This window comes from Panthera pardus, unplaced genomic scaffold, assembly GCF_024362965.1.
Source record: "Panthera pardus isolate Hobbes unplaced genomic scaffold, ASM2436296v1 HiC_scaffold_10, whole genome shotgun sequence".
Taxonomy (NCBI): Eukaryota; Metazoa; Chordata; class Mammalia; order Carnivora; family Felidae; genus Panthera; species Panthera pardus.
In genome coordinates this window covers 84,413,269-84,433,594 of record NW_026526655.1, presented here as the reverse complement: position 1 = coordinate 84,433,594, position 20,326 = coordinate 84,413,269, and the positions used below count along the sequence as shown (strand labels likewise).

General features: G+C 38.0%; 1 pseudogene; it reads left to right on the top strand.

Moving 5' to 3' along the window:
* The first annotated feature begins 4,894 nt into the window (after window positions 1–4,894).
* Window positions 4,895–20,326, top strand: part of LOC109269482 (ganglioside-induced differentiation-associated protein 2-like) — a 64,291-nt pseudogene continuing 48,859 nt past the window's right edge.

Below are 20,326 nucleotides of genomic sequence, written 5' to 3'. Positions count from 1 at the left end.
GAACTGAACTGTGTCCACCAAATTTCATATGTTGAAGCCCTAACCCTCAGTGTGATGGTATTTGGAGATGGGGTCTTTAGGAGGCAATTAGGTTGAGATGAGGTCATGAGGGAGGGGCCCTCATTATGGGGTAGGATTAGTATCCTCCTAGGAAGAGATATCAGACAGTTTGTTCTCCTTTCTCTTCTGTATATGACGACACAATTACATGAGGACACATTCTATGAGGACACAATGGCAGTCTGCAAACCAGGTAAAGAGCTCTCACCAGAGCCTGAATGTTCTAGCACCCTGATCTCAAATTCCGAGGCTCCAGATGTGTGAGAAAATAAACTTCTGTTGTTTAAACCACCCAGTCTATGATATTTTGTCATGGCAGCATGTTCATACTAATACATTTAGTATCCTCAAATTTTTCTCTTAGAAAACAGTCTCCTTATAGTTTAGTTACCAAAGTTGCCTGTCAGGAAATATACCAAATCTTTAGTGGCAGTAAATTTTGAAACTCTAGTGTTACTATTGTTTTGGGTGTGTTTGTTTGTTTTGATTGTGTTATTAAAATCATTTGCATCTACCTTTAACTTCTCTACTTACTTTTCCCCACTTTCATAGATTTTGTTGCTATAAACCATTACTTAGGTAGAAAATAGAATACAGAAAATAGTTATCCCAAAATTTTGCCAATATGGACTCAACCATTAATGTTTTTTGGCATTGGTGTTTGAGTTGGGGTCAGTTTTTCATAATTGAAGGAAAGGTTATTCCAAATTTCTCTCTTGCTACTCATAAGGAAGTCACTGGGGTTTACTGGGTGGTCCAATGTTATTTGCAATTGGAAATGAAATTCCTCCTATCTTCTATGGGCTATGAATTTATTTCTGAAAGATGGGAGTTGATTTACCTTTATCATATTCACTTTGTAGCACTGAAAATGTTATTAGTGGCCATAAAATGATCTAATTCTATCTGTGTAGATTATTTAATTAAATCACCCCCTGAGCCAGAAATTCTGCAGGTTAACTATATGCTGTGTGAGAAAATATTTCTTTTTATTTGGTCTATATTTATTGCTCTTTAAATACAATGAAGGTCCCTTTGCTCTCATATTCCACACTGCGGTGAGGAGGAGAGAATGATCAACTGTCATTTGACTCTGAAAGTCTGACTCAGCTCCACATATGTTACTGGTCACTTCTCAAAGTATAGACTCATTCATTTTGTATTTTAAAATACAGATTGTGTCTTCTCTCCACCTCCAATTATTTTTAGTATTTTCTTTACTTTCCATTTTATTTTTGATAATTTCTTACTCTTTCCTGGTGATGACACAGGTTTAAATAAATATATTCCCTAAAACATTGGGAAATAATCATCTAGGAAGGGAGAAATCCCTGGGGCTATGAAATAGACCCCACACAGGAAGTGGACATGATACCCTGTTAATCACCTCAGCTGTGCCTGGAATGAGTCAGGGTGAACAGGTGGAATCAGTCAGGTGTTAGAATTTCCTGTTTGATTCCCAAATGGGTGTTTCTCTAGACTCACTGTTGTATGGGCAATGGGTTCTGTCAACAGAAGAATTCTTTCCTAGTGGATGATAGGACACTTTCTTAAACTTTGTTCTCAAAAGCTATTAAACAGAAGTCAATAGCAGAGGGAAACAATACTGATTAGATTAGGTAATTATTCTTAAAAATCATTGAACCTTTATATTTTTGATATATTAGTAAACATTCATACTTACAGGATTCCAGAGAAGGAAGATAGACTATATTCATTTGAAACTCTGGCGAATTTTTCCACATGATATTATCCATTTGTTGGCCAATTTATAGATCATATCAATTCTAACAATGCATGGATTATCTCAATGGCTTATATAAAAATATTAAAATGAATAGAAAAATCATCATATTGAAGAAAATTCTGACAAATAAAAAAAGCAGTTGTCTTAGCTCATGCCTGAAAAAATCTAATACTCTACCAAAATGGAGGTAGTCTTATTTAATATGGCTTAGTAGCTAAATTCCCATGCACTGGGGTCAAACTACCTGGGTTAAAAGCCAGACCTACCTAATATGTGATAGGCAAAGTTCTTAACCTTTCTGTTTCACAGTTTTCTAACTTTAAAAAATGTTGATTTTAATATTACATTATAAGATGTTGGAATGAAAAATATGTTAATGTTCTTAAAGTTCTATAAGTCAAACCAATTCCTCATTCAAGTACCATAAGATACTACTCTCAAAGATGCAGGTGTAAATCTCTGAAATATTGTAAAAGTTAGCTATTGCTGCCTAACAAACATCTCAAAACTTTAGTGGCTTAATACAACAACCATTTGTTGTTTCTTACATGTCTCTAGGTAGGCTGGGGATTTGTTCATCTAGGTAGGGATCTGCTGGGCTCTGCTGAGTTCCTCATGGTGTCTGTGGTCAGCTGTTTAGTAGTCTAGGGGCTGATAGATCTAGAAGGATGTTGGAATAGATAATTAAACTCTGCCTGGTCTCTCATCCTCCACATCTCCTGTAGTAGACTTTCAGGGGAGTAAGTAGAAATTTACAAGAAGTTTTTTAGGACTTTGCTTATATAAAGCCTGCTAACATCCTTTTGACCAAAGTATAGGGGCAAAGGACAGGCCACCCCAAGATGGGTCACTTTGGCAAGAACATTATTTTGAGTCAAAAGCAATCAAAACCTAGCACATTCTGGAAAAACTCTTTACTTCTCCTTCAACTGCCTTCTGTTATTAAGAAGAGAGCTATTAATAGATTTTCCTCCTTACTGAGAAATTTATCTACACAACAGGGCAACCTTTGTTTTCCTAGCATCTCCTTTCACCTTCTTGCTAGTGGTCTTCCTTCCCTTTGTATCTCCAGGCCCCTACTCCTCTCCTCAGCTCATAAAAGCTTCATGTTGCCTGTCTTTAGAATTTCCCTATCTGTGTGGATTCCTTGTACTTACACTATCACATTTGATTTTCTCCTGTTAATCTGTCTCATGCCAATTTGATTCTTAGTCTAGCTAGAAGGAACTTGAAGGGTAGAATAAATTCTTCCTACCCAACAAAAGCAAGTCACATGTCTATGCCCAGATTCAAGGAGTAGGCAAATAGACCCTAATTCCTTTCAGAGGAAATGCAAAGGGTGTGGCTATAGGGATGGGTAAAGTATTCAGATCATCAGGACTGTCAGTCTACCACAGTTCTGTACCCAATCCTTGGGTGATGTTAAGAAGTGAAATTCATTGCAATGATTCAATACCACCCTTCAGTAAACCCTCAAATGTAATTGTACTTCCTAGCTATGAACATTCACTCATTAAATCTCTTAAGTTTGGAACTCTGAGAAGCAAGAAAGAAAAGTAAAAAACAAAGGAAAAATGTATGAGGGATTGGTAAGAGTTGTAAGACAAGGTAGCATTTTTCTTTTTGTTCAGAAGTAAAAGGGTAAAATTGCCTCAGAGAAAACAATTCCTCTCATATCACTTTTACACACCACCATAATAATATATATACCAGAAGCACTAAACCCAATAAAAACATAGCAGTCACTTAATCATTTACCAAGACTGGCTCTTTGCATTATCCCATCTCATTAAATTTTTCAATATCGCTTTTAATAGTACCTTTGTGATTTAGAAAAAAGTCTGACTTCTGGTGTCTCAGATGGTCAGAGGGCCACAATATTGTATTTGGTTTACCAATTACACTAACAAGTGGATAAATGGAAGCGTGGATGGATGGTTTTGTGGGATTCTGGAATTGTTATTTAAGTCATTTATATTTGGGTTTATTCTGGTATAATATTTCTGATTTAAAATTCCAGGAGGCTGCGGTTTTGCTGGGTATTATTAGGATGGCTTACATTTAGTTTCAATCTTTCCCCAGAATCTTTACTCAGTTTCTTGCTTTATTCTACTTTTATTTTTTTAAGTTTTATATTTCTTTAGCTATTCTGATTCCACTCTCAAATCATACCTTTCCCAGTTGTACTCAAGCTAACAGTGCACCGTCCTCTCTCTGTGAAATGTGTCAGATGTCCCCATAGAGACTGTGAAGCATCACCTACTCACACGAAAACAAGGAGGAATCCCTTGGATTCTCTTTGAGCTGCACCTACAAACATATTGAGCAGGATCATTTAGCAGCAGGTTTCAGCCTTTAACTCTCTCATTCTAAAGCAATAACACCACATTTGGAAGATAAAGGGTTTAATTTCCAAAGACTTGCATGACTCCCAGTCTTCTTGGTTTAGGATTTGCATGAAACCCTCCTTGTGACTTTGAATATAAATTTAAGCAAAACTGAAGTGTGCTCCAATAAAACATTTAAAGGTCACAATAGACAAAGACGTGTATGTGTGTGTGTGTGTGTGTGTGTGTGTGTGTGTGCGTGTTGTGTGTGTGTGTGTACAAATGAATTCATATCTATAGCTTCACCATAAGAAAGGCAATGTTAAGGTAAAATTGAATTTTATAAAAATCTTCATTTTTGATTGACCCAAAACTCCTTGTTTGAAATTACATGTATGTTTGTTACCTGGTGTCATGGAAAACCAATCTGAAAAAAACTCAGCAACTAAATTTGATTTCTGCCTCCTTGTGTTCCCAATATTTAAAGTTAGGGAAGCAAGAGTTTAGTTTCAAAACTAGTGTTCCAAATGAAATCTTTTCTGTCCTCATAAGAGTGTGCATTTTTACCAAACTGCTGTTTTTATTGTAATGTGTTAAAATTTTGTACTCTATAACATAGTATTTTGCCCACTGAAAATAAGAGAAAATATTCTCATTCTAGGCTCAGCTAGAATGTGTTTAGAGAGTATATTCAAACCTGGCACACACTTAGCACTAACAGTTTCCTTTTTTCATCTAAATTCTCCTGGGAGAACCGTAAATGGCAATGGATACAGCAGCAGTTGGAGCTAATGTACTGATGGCTGCGGGAACTGTTACAACAGTGAGCCCCTCAGCTAGAACATTCGATTCAAAGACCATTTCTGGAGAAAAATGGTCATTTCATGGAAGATAATTATTAGATAGGAGCTGGATTATATTCATTGCAAAACAAAGCAGAAAATATGCTAGTTAAATGGTGGTATGTCCTTCCTTTAGAAAACTTGACACAACTATAATGTTTGTGTGTGTGTGTATGTGTGTGTGTGTGTGTGGTGTTTATACTCACAAAGAGTACACACAAATTTATGTCAAGAATTATATATATATATATATATATATATAAAATTGAGGTGTGATTCATAATTTTGTAAATAATTCAATCATTTCATCTCTTAAGTATTAATTTAACTTAAAAATTTTAAATAGAATTTGGTAAAGCAAAACATACTAAAAAATAGTTCCACATCTAGAAAAACATATAAATAAAAGAAGATTCCACTCCCCAACCCCACCGCCATGTATGCATACTAATACCTAATTCATTGGGCTATGAGTATTTGTTTTGTTTTGTGATCAATCATTGCATTTTAGAGATACAAAAAAATGCATCTTTTGACTCATTTCAAGTATGTTTTCATATCTGAAATTGTGTGGATACCATCATTTTCTTAAGTCCATTAAAAAATTAATTATAAAGTTAGCTATTTCACAATTGTTGCAGTTACCCCATTTTAAAAGTAGTGTTTCAATTGTAATTCAGTAAAGGATACCAAAAGTCCTACCGGATGTTTGTTGACTGAAAGCAACATCAACAGTAAAAGAGTAGGAAGCTCAGCAATTACTGGAAATGATGAAAGGAAAGCTAACAGGGCCACTACTCCAAAAGAAATCAGCCAGGAAAGGATTGTGATCTGGCCCCCTGTAGCCTCATAATACACAGTCAGATGGTAGAAACTGGGCTAGAAGAATTCTTTGATACACCTGCAAAACACCAACGTTTCTTCAGAGGAAACGTCTTCTTGTGATATGTACAACAGGCAGTGCCACAAAAACACTAATTCTAAAATTGTACAGTAACAAGAACCACTGTATTACCTACCTGAAAATCTTTCCTTTGGGATTTATGCCTGTACTTAACGGCTTGCATTTGGTGTTCTACATTTACAAAATATCTTCACTTTACCTAGTCTTTCTCCCAGAAGTTGACAGAAGCTTAAATTTTTATAGCACAAACAAGCCTGGTATTAGCATACTCAAACTATTAAGTAGATTTTTGTTGAAACTGCTGCCATAATTCACATATATTCTTCCCTCTTGTCCTTGCTCCCATCAGTCTGTCTCATTCTGTTCCTCTCCCCCACCTCAATACATAGTAAGAAACTTACATAATACAAAATACAAAGGAAGAAAGTTTCTCCGTGAAACAGCCTCATCTCTTACATATGAGTAGAAGATGGAAAAGAATATGATTTTATTTCTTACTATATTTACTTAGACTACCCCAAATTCTAAGGCAATCACTTATACTCATGGTTGAGAATTTGCACAGGCAGAATAGGATGGCTTGCCTCTCTGTTCCATGTTATCTGGTTCCTTAGCAGGAAAATTAGAAAACCGGGTGCTGGGAGAATCATCTGAAGGTTTACTCATTCATTCACATAACTGATTGGAGTTCAATGCTGGCCGGTGTGGTTGGGGGACTCATTTCCCTTCCATGCAGGCACCTCTTAGGGGCCAAATCACAATCCTTTCCTGGCTGATTTCTTTTGGAGTAGTGGTCTTGTTAGCTTTCCTTTCATCATTTCCAGTAATTGCTGAGCTCTGTACTCTTTTACTGTGTGAAAGCCACACAGCATCTTTGAGCTGCATTCTATTTGTTAGGACAATCACAAAGTCCTGCTTAATTTCAAGAGGATGGGAAACAGATACTGTTTTCTCACAGAGAGTGGCAAGGTTTTAGAAAGAACATGTGGGGTTGGAAATAGTGTTGTGGCCATTTTTCAGAAATATAATCTGCCATTGAGAGTTTAGGATTTTTAGGCGAGATTTGACGATGAATAATTCTTCATATGTAATATCAGATTCTCACTGTTCATGAAGCTAGGTCCCAAGCAAGCCCAGCTTTCCCGATATGGTACATACTTCTTCAACAAACATTAACTAATTATCAAGAAGAACACATTGTGCTGCATAATTTAGGAAATACAAAGAACTCACTGCTTAATAAAGGGAAAAGCATGTACACGAACTGGTGTAATACTAAGTGTTGAATTTAGGTGAGAATGGGTAAGAGGAAGATTAACTCTATCTGGGAATCTGGAAGAAGTTTTATCTTGACTTAACTCCTGAAGCTTAGGTAGGACTGTTTTGGCAGAGAGAAAAAAGAATATTAGTGCTAAAGAAAAGAGCTTAAAGAAAAGTAGCAAAGTGAGAAACAAACGTATCTTCAGACTCAGTGGTCTGAAATTCTAAGTAGAGAGGAAATACCAAAAAGATAACTAGAAGGTTTGAATTGGATTATGGAGGTCTTAACATGGAGGTCTTAACCTTCTAAAGAAAAAGAAATCATTAAAATTGGTTTTGAGAAGGAAAATGACAATCAAAATTATGCTTTAGGAAGCATCCTCTTACAGAAGCATGTAGAGAGGGGAGAGACAGGAAATGACTGTCAGGCAATGGTAAATATTGTTAAACATAAGTCAAGCAGAGATGAAAGTCTGGAGTAGAATAGATCCAGAGGTCACTGAAAGAGGATACAAGAATAAGTTTTTTCAAGGTAGAAATGATGGGGCAGTATGCATAAGTGAGTTTATGGACAAATGACTATATGTTGATTATAATGAAGAGACAACCCCCTATTTTAAAACCAACAACACCCGGATTCTGGTAAGGATAATGATAGTTAACAGAATAGGAAGTATGAGGAGGTTTGGAGAAATAAGGTCATTTTTAGGTAGGTGGATTCCATCATTTTCAAGTATCAATGCATAGTTTCCAGAAGATAAGTGGAAATCTGGAACTTAGAAAAGTCTGAACTAGAGGAAAAGCAGTATTAGTCAATAGCAGCCATGGTCATCAATAAAAGTAGCTAGTAGAAAAAAGGGGGATCAGAGAAAAGTATTGAATCTTACTGGACTCACTCTGCAACATAAAGGGAGATGAAGAGGAGTCACAGGAAGTCAGCAATGTCAACCTGTCAGAGATCCTTCCATGCGAGGATGGAAATGTGCTCTCCTCAAATGGGTTACATGCCCCATTTTTCTTACCCTAGAGCAGTGGCCCTGTGCTAGGAATGATTTGCCTCTCCCTCCCAAGACATATGGCAATCTCTGGAGATATATTCGGTAATTACAACTGGGAGGGTGCTACTGGCACCTAGTGAGTAGAGTCAAGGGAAGTTTCTAAGCATCCACGAAATACAGGATAAGCCCCCAATAACACATGATGTGCCCCAAGATGTTAACACAGTAGCCCCTGCTTCTTCGCAGTTTTGCTTTCCGTGGCTTCAGTTTCCCGTGGCCAAACCTCAGAAGCAAAGGATCCTTTTTCTGATATATTGTTAGAATGTCAACAGTATCCTAACACTACGTCACAGGGCTACATCATTCACCTTACTTCACCTCATCACCTAGGCATTTTATCATCTCACATCATCACAAGAAGAGTGAGTACAGTACCATATGATATTTTGAGAGAGAGCAACCACATTCACATAACTTTTATTACGGCGTATTGTGATAGTTGTTCTATTTTATTATTAGTTATTGTTATTAACCCCTTACCGTGCCTAATTTTAAGTTAAAAATGAAACTTTATCACAAGTATGAATGTATAAATAAGGTTTAATGCTATCCATAGTTTAAAGCATCCACTAGGGGTAATAGAATATATGCCCCATGAGTAAGAAGAGACTACAATAGGGTCAATGTTGAGAAACACTGCTCTGAAACCTGTTGAGCGCAATTTACCATAAAAGTGAGATTTTTATCCCTTTTTAGATTCTGCAGCCCTTTCCAAATCAGGGAGAGTCCTCAGAATGCCAAAAGTTTTATGGTACCTCTTAATTTAAAAAAAAGTGGGCCCAACAACTCATTTTTTTCTCTTTGTAGACTAAGTAGTAGCAACAGATCCTATATGTTTCCAACATTAAATGTCAGGTCTAGGGGCACCTGGGTGGCTCAGTCGGTTAAGCGGCCGACTTCGGCTCAGGTTGTGATCTCACGGTCCGTGAGTTCGAGCCCCGCGTCGGGCTCTGTGCTGACAGCTCGGAGCTTGGAGCCTGTTTCCGATTCTATGTCTCCCTCTCTCTGACCCTCCCCCGTTCATGCTCTGTCTCTCTCTGTCTCAAAAATAAATAAAGGTTAAAAAAAAAAAATTAAAAAAAAAAATAATAAATAAATAAATGTCAGGTCTATTTAAGAATCATGAACTGGGTTATATTTACCTTGTCTAATCCAATATGGATTTTTCAACGCACAGCTGGAAAACCAGTCTGCTGTAGGTTTGTATGTTACAGGTTAATGTTCATTTTAAATGCATTAAAAATTTACTTAAATTAAATACATCTTAAAACCTATTTGCTAAGGTCTGTGAATGAAATATACAAAACTTAGCAAAATGTAATTTTTTAAAAAAATCTTCTCTCTAAGGCAGTTATATTTTTAGGGTAATCAAAAAAAATGTTTGTGGGAAAAATCCATTGTCAGGGAACCTGACATTCTGATAACAGTGATTTTTTCCCCCAAATGCATATCTTAAAAATAATTTCTGACACATGTGGTTCTTCTCTCAACAGTGACCAATTTTTAAGGGCGTAATATCACTTGTTTCATCTTCACATGAAGCAAACTTCTTAAATTTACTACCTACACGGTCAAATATCTTTCAGAGGATGTTGATTTATTTATGTAAAAAGCAAGATAATACAAAGTGGCACTGGGGAATTATTTCCCTTCTGCCCTGGGCCTTTGAATCATAGGCTACATCATGCTGCTCAGCTGTTGACTCTGGACAGAGTCCAGAACAGCACAGTACTGTGAAAGATGCCAAAAAGATACACCGCCCTATCGCAAATGAAGTAAGAGTTATCTTCTCTGCAAACTCAAGAGGATAACAGATGATTTGTATTGCAGTTGATATGCAGAACATTCATCTTTAATTTTCAGTGTAGGTCAGGGGCACTTTTAGTTCAGAGGATGGCATATTGCTCTCCTAGGAAGGGAAAGGAAGGAAGACACTTGGAAAACACTTATGCCCATCTTGGCTGACTGAATCCTAGCATGTTTAAGCACACAATACGGATTTCTTCATTTTCTTCATGACTTAGTCATCCTTGCTGAAAGACTCAAGGCTTATCACAAAGGAAAATAAAACAGATTCCTTCTACATGGGCAAGTGACACACTTGTAATAAACCACTGTCTAATTGTCCTTTTGGTAGCATCCTGCTCGTTGAGACTACACAGGTAATAAAATCGGTGTGCTCTTCGTGTTCTGTGGTGAGAGCAGCAGTACGCTGGCATTTCCAGAACTTGTTCATGGTTTCGACAGCCAGGATAGTTGTTGTTTGCTTTATTAGCTTCCCAGAGCTAGGGAAGTTGCCAGGCCTTGCAGCTGTGCACAAGTATGGAGTCTCATTTTACAGGAGAGACTTTCCATGGAATTTCATGGAAATTTCATAATGGAGAAATATTTGGCACTTTGAGAAGAAAGTATTTGTTTTTAATTTTCTTGGCAGAGCTCCTCCATGACAATAAAGTGCTCGGAAAGCCGTGCTGATGTGGGGCTCAAGTCCTTCTACCTCTCAATACTTTGAAAGGTCATCAGAGCCATTTTATTAAGATGTAGGCTTCTCCCAAGTTTAGATGATCTGACCAGGAATAGTGAATAAACAGTTAATTTCACTCTATTTTAAATCAAATGAAGAGCAATAAATCCAATTACTGGATTACCGAGTAAATCCATGAAACCCACCAACTATGGGTGAGCCATACTGGATTCATTTCTGAAGGATAAATTCTAGCATTTATTTTGGACCTGAAAAATAAATAATTTAATATAAAGTCAAACAAAAAATAAGGAGAGATTTTTTGAGGTATTTATCAAGAATTAGTTGTATAAATATTCAGTTCAGAATAGAATAATGTACTAGGAAGCTGCTATGATTGCTAGTGAGTATCAAGCCCTAGGAAGTTTAGAATGAAGTGCTTTGTGATTTAAGACATAACAATTTGGAAGAAATTATAGGGGCCAAGGGCAGACCCCCCCTAAGATGGGCCACTTTGGCTGGAACATTATTTTCAGTTAAAAGTGATCTAAACCCATCAGATTCAGAAAACAATTTCTTTACCTCTCCCTCAGCTCCACCCCCAATTTTTATCGGGAAGAGAACTATTCACAGAGATTCCTCTTTACCTAAGAAACTAATCTGCAGAATATGGCAACCTTTGTTTTCCAAACATCTCCTTTCATCTTCTTGCTAATGATCTTTCTTCCCATTGTATCCGCAGACCAATGCTACCCTTCTTCTCAGCTCAGAGAAATATCATGTGGCCTGGCTGTCTTTGGAATTTCCTTGGCTGTGTGGATTCTTCATACATACACTATTAAATTTGATTTTCTCCTGTTAATCTGTCTCATGTCAATTTGATTCTAAGTCCAGCTAGAAGGACCTTGGAGGGCAGAGGGAATTCTTCTTCCCCAACAAAATCTCTCCTGGATTTTTTGCATATGGTTTACTTCTTGGGACTCAACACCCTTTTTGACCTTTATAAGCTATGACATTAGACAAAAAATATGCTTCTCTATCTGAAACATCTTCACATTTTCACTGAGATTTCATGGACATAGCATATAAGGGCATAAGTTTATGCAGGCATTTGGCACATAAAATGAATTCACTACATGGTAGCAATATTTTTTTTCTTTATGGAACACTGAGAATAACAACATGAACAAGCTAATGTTGAATAAAACTTTTACCATCCATACTCATTAATAAATTAAATCCTATTATGATTCCCAAATGCACACTCCTCCTTCATCCACCATCCAAGTCCAAAAAAAAAAAAAAAAAAAAAAGAATAGATTTACTGATTTACTTTTTGGGCATAAAATTGATTACTCATAAATTCACTCATAAATTGTGATGAGGGAGCGTGGGCAAGCTGGGGCCAAAGTACAGGCTAACAGCACCCTCCTCCACCAGGTGATATATGTGTGATATATCAGACACTCCTGGCTACCCAAGAACAAAGGAAAGGGGTTTAAGTGCTTGCCATGGTGATGTGGGAAACAAAGGCAAATGAAAAATTAAAATTCCCTTACTGCCTACAGCCCATTGACAAGTCTTTGAAACCAGCAGAGTGACCTCCTTCTAGGAGCTCAGCTGCCTCAATGACGACACTTTACTAGAGGCAAAAAGGAACCTTGGCTTAACATTATCCTGACCCTCCAGGATCCTGTGTCTACTTTCTCATATAAAAACTCCTTTGGAAACTTCCTTTATCTCAACTCCCCCGAGATGTATTCTGGCAATCATACTCCAAACTTATGGCCCCCTGATATACATCTGAAGGACCTCATGACTGAGGTTTTACTAAATGGTAGTAAATGGCTTGTTTTCCCTAAAATACCTAGGCCCTAAAAGTGGAAACCTTGCTTCCAAAATACCTTAGAGACTCACTCCATCCCTAACCCCCTCCCGACTGGAGGATATTCAATCAGTATGCATCACAACCCTAGTGCAGCTATTCCTGCCCATGGGTCCTGTCTCCTTGCTTTAATAAAATCACCTTTTTTGCACCAAAGACATCTTCAAGAATTTTTCTTGGCTGTCAGCTCTGAACCCACCACCAACACCCCAAAACTTCATCAAATTGTACATCTGATGAGGGAGCACAAGGCAAGTCGAGGGCAATGCACAAGCTAACAACACATCCCCACCCTCGGTGGGATATATGTGACATTCCTCAGGCACTTCTAGGCTACCTAAGAACTGCAGAAAGAAAACAGTTAACTGATAGAGATCACAGTCATGCTAGATACGAGTCTCCATCAGTTTATAAATATCTTAGTAAATTACAAGACAAAGGCAATCTAATCAATAACCTACTCTGCAGAAACCTATAGACTCAGGTTCCTGGAGCCCCACCATCACCCTCCTCTCCATAGTGATGGGGAGAACAAAGGCAAGAAGGAAATGGCAGTTAAAATTAAATGTCCTTATAACCTGCAGCCCATGGACAGATACCTGAGGCAAATACAGAGTATAAACGCCTATAGTCTTAATGCCTTACCAGAGGGAAAACAACCTTAGCTTTACAATAGCAAGGACTCTGGTAGCTTATGAGTCTTCTTTAGCATATGAAAATCCCTTTAGAAACTTCCTCTTGAGTTTATCTCCCCCCAGCTCCATAGTATATAACCAGTCACTCTTCACAACCCCAGTGCAGCTCTCTCTGCCCATGAGTTCTTCCCAGTGCTTTAATAAAGTTACTTTTTTTAACACCAAAGACATTTCAAGAATTCTTTCTTGGCCATCGACTCCAGACCCCCACCACTCCAAAATTCCATCACATCCATCTGACAACATACCTTGGCATAGTCTTATTTTCCTCATCTTTAAGGCACCTGTAAGCTAATAGATACTTATTGTGATATCATGATTTATAATAAGATGTGTATATATGGATTTGTGTATCTTGATGGTACAAAACCCCTTAAGCCCTTGGAATTCCCTAAGTGATAACAGCAAAAGGTGTCTTTTGTTATGTTAATGAGGTGATTTTTGCACCTAAGGATGGACTTTGTTTGCAGCATAACCAATCATGTGATTAGAATGTTGAACTTTCATTCCCATCCCACTGACCTCCAAGGAGAGGACAGGCCCTGGAAGTTGAATCAGCTGCCAATGGCCAATGATTTGATCAATCATATCTCTGTAATGAGGCCTCCATAAAAAGGATGAGATCTGGATGAGAGCTTCCAGGTGGTGGAAATGGAAATTCCATGTGTCACTGTGCTACCCCCTGAACTCCATAAGGACAAAAGCTCCTTTGTTTGGGGCCTTGTTCTATATGTCTTCATACGGCTGTTGATTTGTATCTTTTAATATCCTTTGTAATACACCAATAATCTAGTGAGTCGTTTCCTGAGTCCTATGAGCCATTCTAGCAAATTAATCAAATTCAAGGTGGGAGACCATGGGAACCTCTGATCTATAGCCAGTTGGTCAGAGGCACAGGTATTAACCTGGGTTTGCAATTGGCATCTGAAGTACAGGGCGATCTTATGAGCTGAGTACTTAACCTATGGAATCTGATGCTGTCTTTGGGTATATAGTATCAGAATCCAGGTGAATTTTAGGGCACTAAGTTGGTGTCAAAGAATTGCTTGGTGGTGTAGGAATACCACATCACACACACACACACACACACACACACACACACACACACACACAAACACAGAGGAAATTTTACCAGAGTATCATACTTGCAATACTTGCTAACATTATTTAAGGCAAGTAAAGGAGTTCATTTCCAATATACTCTTTTGCTGAAATTCTTTAGATTGGAGTTTAAAAAACTCAAGGGTACCCACGAGAAAGGCAGGAACGAAAAAGCTGAAGAAAAACAAAAAGAAAAAAATTGTAACAAACCACTGAGAGTAAACAATCTTTACCTCTTTCATATGCCCTTAATCAGAAGTTCTATTAACTACAGCTAATTTCAAGATTCTTATTAAAGAGATCTGAACTAGAGGATATCTGGGAAAAATATAGTTGTGACTGGCAGATTCTTGAAGACCCACATTAAAGTCAATAATTATCTGCCCTACCAGAAAACAGCAATCCCTAACAGCCAAAGAGATAAAATCCAAAATTCCATTTTAAAGTGGTTATTTAGAACTTAAAAATCATGTTCTCCTTGAATAAAATTGTTATTCAGTATTGGGATCCACTATCTTCTATGAATTATGCTCAACATTGAAGATATAAAGATACATTAGATAGAATTCTTACTCTCAAGGAATTCATGGTCTTTTCAGGGAGTCAAAAACTTCCACAGATGGAGAAAATTTTATTTACCAGAATCCTTGTGGTGAGGAGAAAGGCAGGCCAGCCTGGCAGGGATGCTTCCTACCAAAGAGGTTAGAGCAGTGGAATAAACTACCCTTTTCCTCTGGTATCTGTCCATCCACAACTGGGCAGGGAATGTAGAAGTTCAGCTGTGAAGGAAGGTGAAGCAGAATACTACAATATGATGTTGAAAAAGGCAAAAATAGAGTCACACAATCTGTTCCTCTCTGGAGCCCCTTATTTCTCAGAGAAGTTATTAAGCTTGTGAAAAGCCAAATATACTTGGATTTCTACTGCAAGTCATGGATTTGTGGGGCTAAAGTTGGAACCAAGGTATGACACAGGACAGAATGATGCAGCCTATAGAGGCCTGTAGAACAGAGCAGGATCTCCTATAGGGTAACAGGACTCAACTGGCATGCAGTGGGGTCACAGCACTGAAAGGAGAAACTAGGAAATGTTAGCGGAGCTCAATAAAGACAAGGTAGGTGAGAAGGGGAAAGAAATCAAAGAAGGCTTCAAGAAGGAGGAAATGTCTGAGAGGGGTCTGAAAGAGAAACAGGAGTTTTTAAGGTAGATCAGGCATTCTAAGCAGAGAAGTAGGAAGGCACAAAGAAACAGCTTATGGTAATTATAGAAGGTACAATGTGTTCCCAGTAGGAACATTGGTGGAGATAGGATCCAGATCACAAGAGACCTTGTATCTATTGTTAGGAAGCTTGAGTTTTATCTCTCAGGCTGTAGGAAACACTGAAAGCTTTTAAACAAGGGATTGATGTGTTTTATAGTGGGGCTGGGCTTTCAGTTCAGTCTACAAAACTTGTATAAGCCATAGTATGCCTGAAGCCCAGGATGGGTGACAGTGCATCAATCAAGGGCAGCAAACAGACATCATGATTTCAACAAATCTCATCATCCCCCAAAGGCCTTAATAAGTTCCTGTCATCAGAGCCATTCCAGCAGCTGTGTTGTGTAAACAATGTGTCTATGGCAAAATGTTTTGGAGTTCGATAGCAATTTTTCCCACTCTGCAGTAGGATGGGGTATTTAAATGCACTGTTGTCCTTTCCTCCAACATGTTTTTGGTGGTGGAAATGGGACCAGTTCCAGGAGCTTAAGATATGGTTACAGTCAGTCAAGGGCTGATGAATTTGGGAAGTTCCAAATAAGGGTCTTGCAAGTGAGTTGTGAGAAGCAGACTTTTCTGCCAGTGGCTCCCCCGCACTTTCCAAAAAATGTTCAGTGTGATAGTCAAAAGGTGAACTGTGTTCTCTCATATCTACCAGGGTTCCCTGAGGCATCTTCACTGGGTTTTTTCCCATGAGTTACCTGTGTCTACATGCATATTTATATCTGTAGGTTCTCTAGGAAAATTGGGGAATGGACAGTGAGTTAAAAGCACATGTTTCTTTTTCTCTTCATTTTCTATTTTCTCTATTTTTACTTATAATTGATTTTCTTTACGTTGCAGTGTTATATTTCAGAAGCAAACTAATGTGGGGGGGCGGGGATGGGGGAGAATGGAGTTTTCATTTTCTGGTGGACAGCAGGGCAGGGCCCCAAGAGACATGGGGCTTGAGAGAAGGTGAGAGCTAGCAAAGATGACTGGCTGGAGACGGGTGATGTGGAAATAGCAAGACCAGCAAGGAGCAGTGGATGTATTGATGTGCCTCTCGTTCAAACTTCCTTTTCAAGACCCTTGTCAGGATACTTTTTTCAAATGTTGAAGGATTAGATCTGTTTTGTTTTTGTATTCCCAGTTCCAGTATATGCTAATGGCTTAGTTGCACTCAATAAATAAAAAAATGAATGAATAGGCTTCCCTTGCACTATGATCTGAATGTTTGTGGCATCTCAAAATTCATAATTTAAAATCCTAACCTCAAAAGATGATGGTATTAAGAGTCGTGCCTGTGTGAGTTGCTTACGTCATGAGGCATGAGGATAGAGCCCTTGCCAGTGGGATTACTGTTCTTAAAAAGAGGCCCCAGAGATCCCCTTCCCCCTGACACAAAGGAAAGTGCCAACTATGAACCAGGAAGAGGCTCTCACCAAACACAACCACGCTGGTGCCTTGATTTTATACTTCCCATCCTGTGGGACTGCGAGAAATACATTTCTATTGCTTATAAGCTACCCAGTTGGTGGTATATTGTTACAGCAGCCCAAACAGACTAAAACATCTTGCTTGGAAATGAAAAGCAAATGGAAGGATGAGAGGGCCAGATGGAGGAGGTTCATAGGCAATAGTTGATTTAGAATCAGTGAGAGAGCAGATGACCTGGTGATTCCCCATTTCCCCCCAGAGATCCCTTCTCTTCCTCCCTCTGACCCACTCTGTGACCTGGGAAACTAGTTTCTACAGAATGCATTGTCAGCTTTATTGTTGTTGTTGTTTTTGTTGTTGTTTGTTGTTGCTGTTGTTGTTACTTGTTTATTATTGCCTTGCTGGGCTTTCAATTGAGGGTGAATGGCAGAGGTACAGGCAAACTATGAGGGATTGGAAGAGGCATGGTATTTATTTCCCCACTGGATGTCTGGGATGTGTGGTTGTCCATGGTTCCATCTCTCACTGGACTTAGATAATAATGTCCCCTCCCTTCTTTCCTTCAGGTCTAGGATTAGCAATAGTTTCCTTTTGTTCAAACGTGGCCAGCACCTCAGACATCTCTAGCTGGTTCCCTTCATCCTAATCTTTCTATTAAATGGTTTTCAGTTGAACTATTTTGAATGTACCATGTTTCTTGGTGAGATCTTGGTTGGTAGAATAGGGAATTCTAAACCACGATGAAAAAGAGAAGGGTTATGTGACAGATGTTTAGAAAAGGACCTCAAATATGCATAGAAAACACTTCAAAAGGCCCATAACAAAAAATAACCATAATTGAATTTAATGAATATTATAGATTTGAAGCACATATCTTCAATCTGAATATTTTCCCGGCTGTCTGACATTTTGCCCTATTTTTAATTCTATGACCCAGGTCTATGTTGAGGGTGGGTAGAGTCAGTACTTTTTAGAAGCTTAGCATAACAGCCACCTCCCACACTAATTCTAAAAGCTTGGTTATGGAGCCCAGGACCTGAGGAAACACAATCAATGCAAACAAATCCCAGATGAAAGTGAGTGCTTCCTGATGATTAGCAAACTTAAAAAGATAAAAGGAAAAAAAGAAAACAAAAACTTTAATAGCTCAAAATTGGCTTAATGCAAAATATTAACAGACCACAAAACACATACTTCGATAGAACCGAGGCACTCTTTTTGAGCTTTCTGTGCTTGGCTGCCAGTCAATGCCCAGTTCTCCCTGAGATATTTTGTGATCATTAACATCGGAAGGAAACTCAAGACTTGATGTTCCGTATACCACTGAGGCATAGGTCTAAGCTCAACACTTGGAAATCAGAAAGGTTTTCCATTCACTCTGGTTATAAACAAAGCAGATTAACTTGGTGAAAGATGTATATTCTTAATTTAATAATCATTCCTTGCATACTTAGACTCTAGGAAACATTGTTGTTCTTATCTAGAATTAGCCATACAGAGATTACCATCACTAATATCTATAAAAAAACAAACATACATTTAAGACAATTACCTGTAACTTTGTCATTGCTCACATAAATAAAATGGGGTATTATTTTATGTAAATTTGGATTGTGATAATTTGAAATAGTGTGGTATAAAATATTCATGGATCCTCAATTTTGATGCCAAATTTGAAACAATGCAATTTTTATTTTATGTTTATTCCTATGAGAAAAATAATTTTGAATTATATGAGTTTCAAATTATGTGAAGTCTTTAAGAAAGCATTCCGTTCATAAAATATTATTGCACCTGTCTTCCTTTGCAGGACAATTTATATTATCTTTTGTTAATAATAATGATAGGCAAGATGAATAAATTCAAAAAGCATTTATCAGCAGATTCCAAGAAATATAAAAACTACCCATATTCAAATCACAGATTACAAGGGTTCAAATTCACTTACTAAATTTATCTAAGCCACAATGAATGGCTGGAATAAATTCAATTGAAATTTTTAAGTAAATATCTTAAAAAACCTAAAGAGTTTGTTTTGATTTGTAAAGATTTTGTTTAGGTCATATAAGATTCATTTTCTCAGTTGTTTGAAGTGCAGGGCTACATAGACAAGACTGTTAAATGTGTGTTGCACTTGGGTAGGACTGTCAGCTTCCTCAAGGTCAACAATTTGTACTCAGATCACAACCTGTACCATGGCTCCAGCCAGACATCTTCAAAGTATGTGCTTCTGCCTGAAGGTCATTGAGGGTTTGTGTAGCAAGTCAATCACCAATTTGAGCAAGCTCTTAACTTACAATAAGTTTATTCCAGAATAGTAGTTGACAATTTTTGTGTTTAGAAATTAGATCTCATTTTCCCAAACAAGTATTGCTACAAATTTTGAGAAACCTTCACAGTGTTCCACAGAAGTCTATTTAACCCATAACAGACCCAATACTAATTGCACTGTGATTCACATTCCTAAGGGCTCTCTCTCACGTAGATGAATAATAATAAAGTTCCACTGAGGAAAGTATCTTAATATCCTCCAGTTTACACCATCACCTATGTGGTACATGTAAGAAGATGTGAAATTTGGAGTTTCTGCTAAGGAACCAAGACTCCACAAGATGCTATATCACAAATGAGATTTTAGACCACCAACAGAATTTCAAGGTAGAAAACCTATAGCTGACTCAGGAACTGTCACATCTACTGAGGGGTGAAAGGGGGTCAAGAGATAGGGAAAATGTGTAGAGCATGTCTTTAGAGAACAGTAAGTGTGATTTGAGCTCTATTCCATATCTTCCCTCTGGGTATGTTGGTGGGGGCAATTCCTGCCTCTCTGGATGCCCAGTAAGAGGGGCTTCAGGAATACCACCAAAAGAGTAAGGACTATGACCCTATTGTGAGACCCCCAGAAGATCAGTTCCTGATTTATTCTTAAGAAAGTAAAGTCTCTTGTGGCATGGAGTGGAATCGATAAAGGAATCGTATTCCCATTCAAAAAGCAGGCAAAGTACATGAACCTCCAGAGAACTCATGGGAATCCCCATTAGGAATGCTGACTTGAGATCATTTTTAAAAAATCATACTATCCAATGGAGTATGATACCAAGGGAAGTAGACCTAGACAAAAAGATGTTGTGAATTATATTACTGGCATACAGAAACTTGCCAGAGCTCAAGAGCAGTCAGTTTAAGGAGACACATTGCTCAAATCAAGAAAGCTGAATTTAGAGGCACACAGAAGGGAGCCTCTCACAAATGAAGAAAGTGCACACAAGGGACAAGCTCTGAGTGTCTTCAGGCTGATAGAGTCCA